Source organism: Nerophis lumbriciformis, linkage group LG30 (assembly GCF_033978685.3).
Source record: "Nerophis lumbriciformis linkage group LG30, RoL_Nlum_v2.1, whole genome shotgun sequence".
In the NCBI taxonomy this organism is placed as follows: domain Eukaryota; kingdom Metazoa; phylum Chordata; class Actinopteri; order Syngnathiformes; family Syngnathidae; genus Nerophis; species Nerophis lumbriciformis.
Genome location: NC_084577.2, coordinates 28,847,587 through 28,857,586, shown reverse-complemented (window position 1 = coordinate 28,857,586; position 10,000 = coordinate 28,847,587). Strand labels below are relative to the sequence as shown.

The 10,000-nt window shown below is 39.9% G+C and overlaps 1 protein-coding gene across 2 annotated transcripts in view; it reads right to left on the bottom strand.

Moving 5' to 3' along the window:
* The window catches only part of LOC133572828 (uncharacterized), a 47,286-nt gene that overhangs the window by 188 nt on the left and 37,098 nt on the right, over nt 1-10,000 (bottom strand). For both annotated transcript variants that reach the window (XM_061925866.2, XM_061925864.2), the window contains one exon: nt 1-4,214. This exon is cut by the window's left edge and continues 188 nt beyond it. The gene's annotated coding sequence lies outside the window, so the exon portion shown is untranslated. The remainder of the gene's footprint in view (nt 4,215-10,000) is intronic.

The window sequence follows — 10,000 nt, the reverse complement described above, 5'->3', positions numbered from 1 at the left end:
TAAAAATAGAACCAAGGGGGAGAAGGTAAAGCGCAAATAAAATTGGGGCAAGGATTGAACCCTGGGGGACCCCATGTGGTAAAGGAGCTGTGGACGACATAAAACTGTCTACTTTTACACAAAAACTCCTGTCGGTTAGGTACGACCGGAACCAGTTGAGGGCGGCGCCCTTAATGCCCACACAGTTCTCAAGACGAGTGATTAAGGTGGCGTGGTCGACGGTGTCGAACGCAGCAGACAGATCTAAAAGCACCAGTCAATATGATTGACGAAAACAAGTGCGTGGCTCAAAACGTGAAACAGGTGCGTGACGTGACAGGTGAAAACTAATGGGTTGCTATGGTGACAAACAAGAGTGCACAATGAGTCCAAACGTGGAACAGGTGAAACTAATGGGTACCGTATTTCCCGCACTATTAGCCGCACCTAAAAACCACAAATTTAGTTAAAAGCTGACAGTGCGGCTTTTAACCCGGTGCGCTTTATATATGGATTAATATTAAGATTCATTTTCATAAAGTTTCGGTCTCGCAACTACGGTAAACAGCCGCCATCTTTTTTCCCCGTAGAAGAGGAAGTGCTTCTTCTTCTACGCAAGCAACCGCCAAGGTAAGCACCCGCCCCCATAGAACAGGAAGCGCTTCTTCGTCTACTGTAAGCAACCACCCGCCCGCGTAGAAGAAGAAAAAGCGCGCGGATATTACGTTTCATTTCCTTTGTGTGTTTACATTTGTAAAGACCACAAAATGGCTCCTACTAAGCGACAGGGATCCGGTTCATGAAAAGACGCAATCTCTCCATCCGCACACGGACTACTATTTCACAGCAACTGCCTAAAGACTTTCAAGAAAAGCTGGCTACTTTCCGTGCATATTGTAAAAACAAGATAGCTGAAAAAAAGATCCGGCCAGAGAACATTATCAACATGGACGAGGTTCCACTGACTTTTGATATTCCTGTGAACCGCACTGTGGATACAACGGGAGCACGTACGGTGAATATTCGCACCACAGGGAATGAGAAGTCATCCTTCACTGTGGTTCTAGCTTGCCATGCTAATGGCCAGAAACTTCCACCCATGGTGATATTCAAAAGGAAGACCTTGCCAAAAGAGACCTTTCCAGCCGGCGTCATCATAAAAGCTAACTCGAAGGGATGGATGGATGAAGAAAAGATGAGCGAGTGGTAAAGGGAAGTTTACGCGAAGAGGCCGGGTGGCTTTTTTCACGCAGCTCCGTCCATGTTGATATACGACTCCATGCGCGCCCACATCACGCTGGTTTTTAATATATTATTAAAGTTTGACTGACCTATCTGACTGTTTTTTTGACATTCCCTTTAGCGCAGTTAGAAGCGGCTTACAACACGGGGCGGCTTATAGGTGGACAAAGTTTTGAAATATGCCGTTCATTGAAGGCGCGGCTTATAACCCAGGGCGGCTTATGGTGCGGAAAATACGGTACTTGGCATGGACAAAAAGGAGCAGCGTGAACGATGGACGTGAAAAAAGTGTCAGAAATGTGCAGGGCATAAATGTGGGGATGTCACCAGCAAGACAAACTGAAAACAATGAACTTAAATACTACAGACATGATTAACGAAAACAGGTGCGTGGCTCAAAACGTGAAACAGGTGCGTGACGTGACAGGTGAAAACTAATGGGTTGCTATGGTGACAAACAAGAGTGCACAATGAGTCCAAACGTGGAACAGGTGAAACTAATGGGGTAATCATGGAAACAAGACAAGGGAGTGAAAAGCCAGAAACTAAAGAGTCCAATAAGTAAACAAAACATGATTACACAGACATGACAGGTCACATCAGTGCATTCATTGTGCGTCGACCCTTTCCTTCCCGCTGTAATGCTCAATGTTTCAGTGTTGTTCGTGCATACAGATGTTTTAAAACACTTTTTTTCCCCCTCCAAGATGATATTCTTCTCTTGATACTTGTCGGACATTCTTGGCTCGCAGGTTATATACACGTAACACTACTTTGGTAACTTTACAAATGTCCTTTATATCAAGATTGAATGGTTTTGGTCCCAGTATTGCTCCACTAGATGTATGTAGTGTTGTAGACGTGCGTTCTAGCTTCATGTATAGCTTAATATTGGCTCAAAAGTATGAAGGCTAATTTGTGTCTTTTTTTTTTGTCCTGTCCAGCTACTCTGGCAAGTCATATAGTTGATGTAGATCAGTGGTCCCCAACCACCGGCTCCCATTCTTATAGTCTTCAATCAATCAATGTTTACTTATATAGCCCTAAATCACCAGTGTCTCAAAGGGCTGCACAAGCCACGACGGGCAAGGAAAAACTCAACCCAATGGGACAATGAGAAACCTTGGAGAGGACCGCAAATGTGGGGACCCCACCCCCAGGGCGACCGGTGCAATGGACGTCGAGTGGATCTAACATAATAGTGTGAGAGTCCAGTCCATAGTGGATCTAACATAATAGTGAGAGTCCAGTTCATGGTGAATCTAACATAATAGTGAGAATCCAGTCCAAAGTGGATCTAACATAATAGTGAGAGTCCAGTCCATAGTGGATCTAACATAATAGTGTGAGAGTCCAGTCCATAGTGGATCTAACATAATAGTGAGAGTCCAGTCCATAGTGGATGTAACATAATAGTGTGAGAGTCCAGTCCATAGTGGATCTAACATAATAGTGTGAGAGTCCAGTCCATAGTGGATGTAACATAATAGTGTGAGAGTCCAGTCCATAGTGGATCTAACATAATAGTGAGAGTCCAGTCCATAGTGGATCTAACATAATAGTGTGAGAGTGCAGTCCATAGTGGATCTAACATAATAGTGAGAGTCCAGTCCATAGTGGATCTAACATAATAGTGAGAATACAGTCCATAGTGGATGTAACATAATAGTGAGAGTCTAGTCCATAGTAGATCTAACATTATAGTTAGAGTCCAGTCCATAGTGGATCTAACATAATAGTGAGAGTCCAGTCCATAGTAGATCTAACATAATAGTGAGAGTCCAGTCCATAGTGGATGTAACATAATAGTGTGAGAGTCCAGTCCATAGTGGATGTAACATAATAGTGAGAGTCCAGTCCATAGTGGATCTAACATAATATTGTGAGAATCCAGTCCATAGTGGATGTAACATAATAGTGAGAGTCTAGTCCATAGTAGATCTAACATAATAGTTAGAGTCCAGTCCATAGTGGATCTAACATAATAGTGAGAGTCTAGTCCATAGTAGATCTAACATAATAGTGAGAGTCCAGTCCATAGTGGGGCCAGCAGGAGACCATCCCGAGCGGAGACAGGTCAGCAGCGCAGAGACGTCCCCAACCGACGCTGGGTCCCGACTTTGGACAGCCGGCGCTTCATCCGTGGCCACCAAACTGGCAGATCAATTGGTCTAAAGTTGGACTATAGTCTTTGGTATGACTCGGCCGGGATTTGAACTCACAACCTACCAATCTCAGGGCGGACACTCCAACCACTAGGCCACTGGGTAGGCAAGAAAGACAGAGTGGGAAATTGCGGGGACAAGCGATGAGTCTTCAGAATCGGGGGTGATGGCGAGTCCTGACTGGACCACACCTCCACGCATCAGTTGGTGAAGATGGACGAAGACCTCCTACGACCAACTGTACCGACTCGGCATCCATTGCAGCCAGGAGACCTTCCCCACGTCTACGGCCCCTTTCCCAAGGTGTCTTCTTTGTCCCGTCTTGGGCTTTTGGAGTTTTCACTTGCCCCGGATCTCGTTGTGGTTTGCGAAGCCCTTTGAGGCACTGGTGATTGATTGATTGATTGATGGGGAGATGAAGCTGGATGTTCAGGTAAAAAGCTTGAGTTTTCCAAGCGTTTGAAGATTGCGTGACCATGGAAAACCGGGAGAGGACTTGAGTAGTTCTAAACCAGGCAGTAGAAGGAAAGGGAGAATGTGTGGAGTGTCTAGAGTTCTGTAAATACCTTTGGTATTAAAGAAAGAGAGGTAGGAGTTCCAGTTGTTGCTCGTGACTGATCAGATGATATTGGCACTGGGTTTGTAGGATGTCTTGATGGCAGAGAACAGGGTGTTGGGGTCACTGGTACCAGAATCCATGAAGGGAGAGTAATCGGAGAAAGAGTCTAAGGCACTTTTGTACCAACAGAGGACATCAGTGTAGTATTGGGGATGGGCTGAGAGAGACCAGTTTTTCGGCCAACTTCACACAGGTCTCTCCAGTAGGGTCTGCCAAACACAAAGGGAAAAGCAGCCAAAACTGTCGTTGACTAGATATGTACCTCGTTGGGAAGAGTGAGAAATGACAACCGCAACATGGACGTCTTTGTTGGCGCTGGAACTAATCGGTTTACCTTTAATGGACGTGTTACTCTTAAACCAAAGGAAAAGACGTTTGTGAAGGTGGCCCGCGCAACCCCTGGATGAGTCGCGGCAGACAACGGGCGCATTTGTAACGCCGTTTGACGGTGGGAAAGACGGTTGTTTGAATTTCCAGGATGAATTGAATGTGTTGAAGGTGGAATGGTTTGAATCGGTTGAAAAATGTGGAAATGGTGCAAGTTTGAAAAATGGCCAATTCATTTTGAATGAGAAAAATGTCCCGGAAAACTGGGAATTCTGGGAAATCTGGGATTTTATTTTTTTAAACGGTTGAAGGAGAGCACATAATTCCTGAACAGGCTGAATATTTTGACGTTGGAACGGTTTGAATCGGATACAAAATGTGGGAGTTGTGGAACTTTGAAAAATGTCCCATTCAATTCAATGGAAATTTCATGGAAATTTAGGAATTCCAGGAAAATAGGGAATTGTTGTGAAAATGCTAAAAAAAAGAAAAACTTGAATGTTCTGAATGATTGGTGTTAGAAGGTTTCTAAATGGTCGAGAAATGTTGACGTAGTAACATTTTCAATTGAGAAATGTTATTACGGAATTCCTGGAATTTCGGGAATTTTTCCAGTTCAAAAAACAACTTTGTTTTTTGTCCTGATTAAGAGGAATGTTTGGACGGTGGAACGGTTGAAGTGGGTTGGGAGGAGTAGTCGCCAGAAAAAAGGGGGAAATAGGGTTTGGAAAACAGAGAATTCTGGGAATTCCTGGAAAAAAAAATGTACTTTGGAAAATGATGGTTTGAATGTCCAGGATGGTGGAATGGTTTGAATCGATTGAAAAATGTGGAAATGGTGCAAGTTTGAAAAATGGCCAATTCATTTTGAATGAGAAAAATGTCCCGGAAAACTGGGAATTCTGGGATTTTATTTTTTTTAAACGGTTGAAGGAGAGCACATAATTCCTGAACAGGCTGAATATTTTGAAGTTGGAACGGTTTGAATCGGATACAAAATGTGGGAGTTGTGGAACTTTGAAAAATGTCCCATTCATTTCAATGGGAATTTCATGGAACTTTAGGAATTCCGGGAAAATAGGGAATTGTTGTGAAAATGCTAAAAAAAAGAAAAACTTGAATGTTCTGAATGATTGGTGTTAGAAGGTTTCTAAATGGTCGAGAAATGTTGACGTAGTAACATTTTCAATTGAGAAATGTTATTACGGAATTCCTGGAATTTCGGGAATTTTTCCAGTTCAAAAAACAACTTTGTTTTTTGTCCTGATTAAGAGGAATGTTTGGACGGTGGAACGGTTGAAGTGGGTTGGGAGGAGTAGTCGCCAGAAAAAAGGGGGAAATAGGGTTTGGAAAACAGAGAATTCTGGGAATTCCTGGAAAAAAAAATGTACTTTGGAAAATGATGGTTTGAATGTCCAGGATGGTGGAATGGTTTGAATCGATTGAAAAATGTGGAAATGGTGCAAGTTTTTAAAATGGCCAATTCATTTTGAATGAGAAAAATGTCCCGGAAAACTGGGAATTCTGGGATTTTATTTTTTTCAAACGGTTGAAGGAGAGCACATAATTGCTGAACAGGCTGAATATTTTGAAGTTGGAACGGTTTGAATCGGATAGAAAATGTGGGAGTTGTGGAACTTTGAAAAATGTCCCATTCATTTCAATGGGAATTTCATGGAACTTTAGGAATTCCGGGAAAATAGGGAATTGTTGTGAAAATGCTAAAAAAAAAACAAAAAAAATAAACTTGAATTTTCTGAATGGTTGGTGTTGGAATTTTTCAAAATGGTCGAGAAATGTTGACGTAGTAACATTTTTAATTGAGAAATGTTATTACGGAATTCCTGGAATTTTGGGAAAACTGGGAATTTTTCCAGTTCAAAAAACAACTTTGTTCTTTGTCCTGATTAAGAGGAATGTTTGGACGGTGGAACGGTTGAAGTGGGTTGGGAGGAGTAGTCGCCAGATCAAAGGGTGGAAATAGGGTTTGGAAAACCGAGAAATCTGGGAATTCCTGGAAAAAAAATGTTACTTTGGAAAATGATGGTTTGAATGTCCAGGATGGTGGAATGGTTTGAATTGATTGAAAAATGTGGAAATGGTGCAAGTTTGAAAAATGGCCACTTCATTTTGAATGAGAAAAATGTCCCGGAAAACTGGGAATTCTGGGAAATCTGGGATTTTATTTTTTTTAAACGGTTGAAGGAGAGCACATAATTCCTGAACAGGCTGAATATTTTGAAGTTGGAACGGTTTGAATCGGATACAAAATGTGGGAGTTGTGGAACTTTGAAAAATGTCCCATTCATTTCAATGGGAATTTCATGGAACTTTAGGAATTCTGGGAAAATAGGGAATTGTTGTGAAAATGCTAAAAAAAAACAACTAAAAAACTTGAATGTTCTGAATGATTGGTGTTGGAATTTTTCAAAATGGTCGAGAAATGTTGACGTAGTAACATTTTTAATTGAGAAATGTTATTACGGAATTCCTGGAATTTTGGGAAAACTGGGAATTTTTCCAGTTCAAAAAACAACTTTGTTCTTTGTCCTGATTAAGAGGAATGTTTGGACGGTGGAACGGTTGAAGTGGGTTGGGAGGAGTAGTCGCCAGAAAAAAGGGGGAAAATAGGGTTTGGAAAACAGAGAATTCTGGAAATTCCTGGAATTTTTTTTTACTTTGAAAAATGATGGTTTGAATGTCCAGGATGGTGGAATGGTTTGAATCGGTTGAAAAATGTGGAAATGGTGCAAGTTTGGAAAATGGCCAATTCATTTTGAATGGGAAAAATGTCCCGGAAACCTGGTAATTCTAGGATATCTGGGATTTTATTATTTTTTTGAAACGGTTGAAGGAGAGCACATAATTGCTGAACAGGCTGAATATTTTGAAGTTGGAACGGTTTGAATCGGATACAAAATGTGGGAGTTGTGGAACTTTGAAAAATGTCCCATTCATTTCAATGGGAATTTCATGGAACTTTAGGAATTCCGGGAAAATAGGGAATTGTTGTGAAAATGCTAAAAAAAAAAAAAAAAAAAGAAAAAAAAAAAAGATTGGTGTTGGAATTTTTCAAAATGGTCGAGAAATGTTGACGTAGTAACATTTTTAATTGAGAAATGTTATTACGGAATTCCTGGAATTTTGGGAAAACCGGGAATTTTTCCAGTTAAAAAAAAACTGTTGAAGTGGGTTGAGAGGAGTAGTCGCCAGAAAAAAGGTGGGAAAATAGGGTTTGGAAAACCAAGAATTCTGGGAATTCCTGGAAATGTTTTTTAACTTTGGAAAATGATGGTTTGAATGTCCAGGATGGTGGAATGGTTTGAATCGGTTGAAAAATGTGGAAATGGTGCAAGTTTGAAAAATGGCCAAATCATTTTGAATGGGAAAAATGTCCCGGAAAACTGGGAATTCTGGGAAATCTGAGATTTTATTTTTTTTAAACGGTTGAAGAGCACATAATATTCCTGAACAGGCTGAATATTTTGAAGTTGGAACGGTTTGAATCGGATACAAAATGTGGGAGTTGTGGAACTTTGAAAAATGTCCCATTCATTTCAATGGGAATTTCATGGAACTTTAGGAATTCCGGGAAAATAGGGAATTGTTGTGAAAATGCTAAAAAAAAAACAACAACAAAAAAACTTGAATTTTCTGAATGATTGGTGTTGGAATTTTTCAAAATGGTCGAGAAATGTTGACGTAGGAACATTTTTAATTGAGAAATGTTATTACGGAATTCCTGGAATTTTGGGAAAACTGGGAATTTTTCCAGTTCAAAAAACAACTTTGTTCTTTGTCCTGATTAAGAGGAATGTTTGGACGGTGGAACGGTTGAAGTGGGTTGGGAGGAGTAGTCGCCAGAAAAAAGGGGGAAAATAGGGTTTGGAAAACAGAGAATTCTGGGAATTCCTGGAATTTTTTTTTACTTTGAAAAATGATGGTTTGAATGTCCAGGATGGTGGAATGGTTTGAATCGGTTGAAAAATGTGGAAATGGTGCAAGTTTGGAAAATGGCCAATTCATTTTGAATGGGAAAAATGTCCCGGAAAACTGGTAATTCTAGGAAATCTGGGATTTTATTATTTTTTTGAAACGGTTGAAGGAGAGCACATAATTGCTGAACAGGCTGAATATTTTGAAGTTGGAACAGTTTGAATCGGATACAAAATGTGTGAGTTGTGGAACTTTGAAAAATGTCCCATTCATTTCAATGGGAATTTCATGGAACTTTAGGAATTCTGGGAAAATAGGGAATTGTTGTGAAATTGCTAAAAAAAAAACTAAAAAACTTGAATGTTCTGAATGGTTGGTGTTGGAATTTTTCAAAATGGTCGAGAAATGTTGACGTAGTAACATTTTTAATTGAGAAATGTTATTACGGAATTCCTGGAATTTTGGGAAAACCGGGAATTTTTCCAGTTCAAAAAACAACTTTGTTTTTTGTCCTGATTAAGAGGAATGTTTGGACGGTGGAACGGTTGAAGTGGGTTGGGAGGAGTAGTCGCCAGAAAAAAAGGTGGGAAAATAGGGTTTGGAAAACCAAGAATTCTGGGAATTCCTGGAATGTTTTTTAACTTTGGAAAATGATGGTTTGAATGTCCAGGATGGTGGAATGGTTTGAATCGGTTGAAAAATGTGGAAATGGTGCAAGTTTGAAAAATGGCCAAATCATTTTGAATGGGAAAAATGTCCCGGAAAACTGGGAATTCTAGGAAATCTGGGATTTTATTATTTTTTTTCAAACCGTTGAAGGAGAGCACATAATTCCTGAACAGGCTGAATATTTTGAAGTTGGAACGGTTTGAATCGGATACAAAATGTGGGAGTTATGGAACTTTGAAAAATGTCCCATTCATTTCAATGGGAATTTCATGGAACTTTAGGAATTCCGGGAAAATAGGGAATTGTTGTGAAAATGCTAAAAAGAAAACAAAAAAAACTTGAATGTTCTGAATGATTGGTGTTGGAATTTTTCAAAATGGTCGAGAAATGTTGACGTAGTAACATTTTTAATTGAGAAATGTTATTACGGAATTCCTGGAATTTTGGGAAAACCGGGAATTTTTCCAGTTCAAAAAACAACTTTGTTTTTTGTCCTGATTAAGAGGAATGTTTGGACGGTGGAACGGTTGAAGTGGGTTGGGAGGAGTAGTCACCAGAAAAAAGGGGGAAAATAGGGTTTGGAAAACAGAGAATTCTGGGAATTCCTGGAATTTTTTTTTACTTTGGAAAATGATGGTTTGAATGTCCAGGATGGTGGAATGGTTTGAATCGGTTGAAAAATGTGGAAATGGTGCAAGTTTGAAAAATGGCCAATTCATTTTGAATGGGAAAAATGTCCCGGAAACCTGGTAATTCTAGGATATCTGGGATTTTATTATTTTTTTGAAACGGTTGAAGGAGAGCACATAATTGCTGAACAGGCTGAATATTTTGAAGTTGGAACGGTTTGAATCGGATACAAAATGTGGGAGTTGTGGAACTTTGAAAAATGTCCCATTCATTTCAATGGGAATTTCATGGAACTTTAGGAATTCCGGGAAAATAGGGAATTGTTGTGAAAATGCTAAAAAAAAAAACTAAAAAATTTGAATGTTCTGAATGATTGGTGTTGGAATTTTTCAAAATGGTCGAGAAATGTTGACGTAGTAACATTTTTAATTGA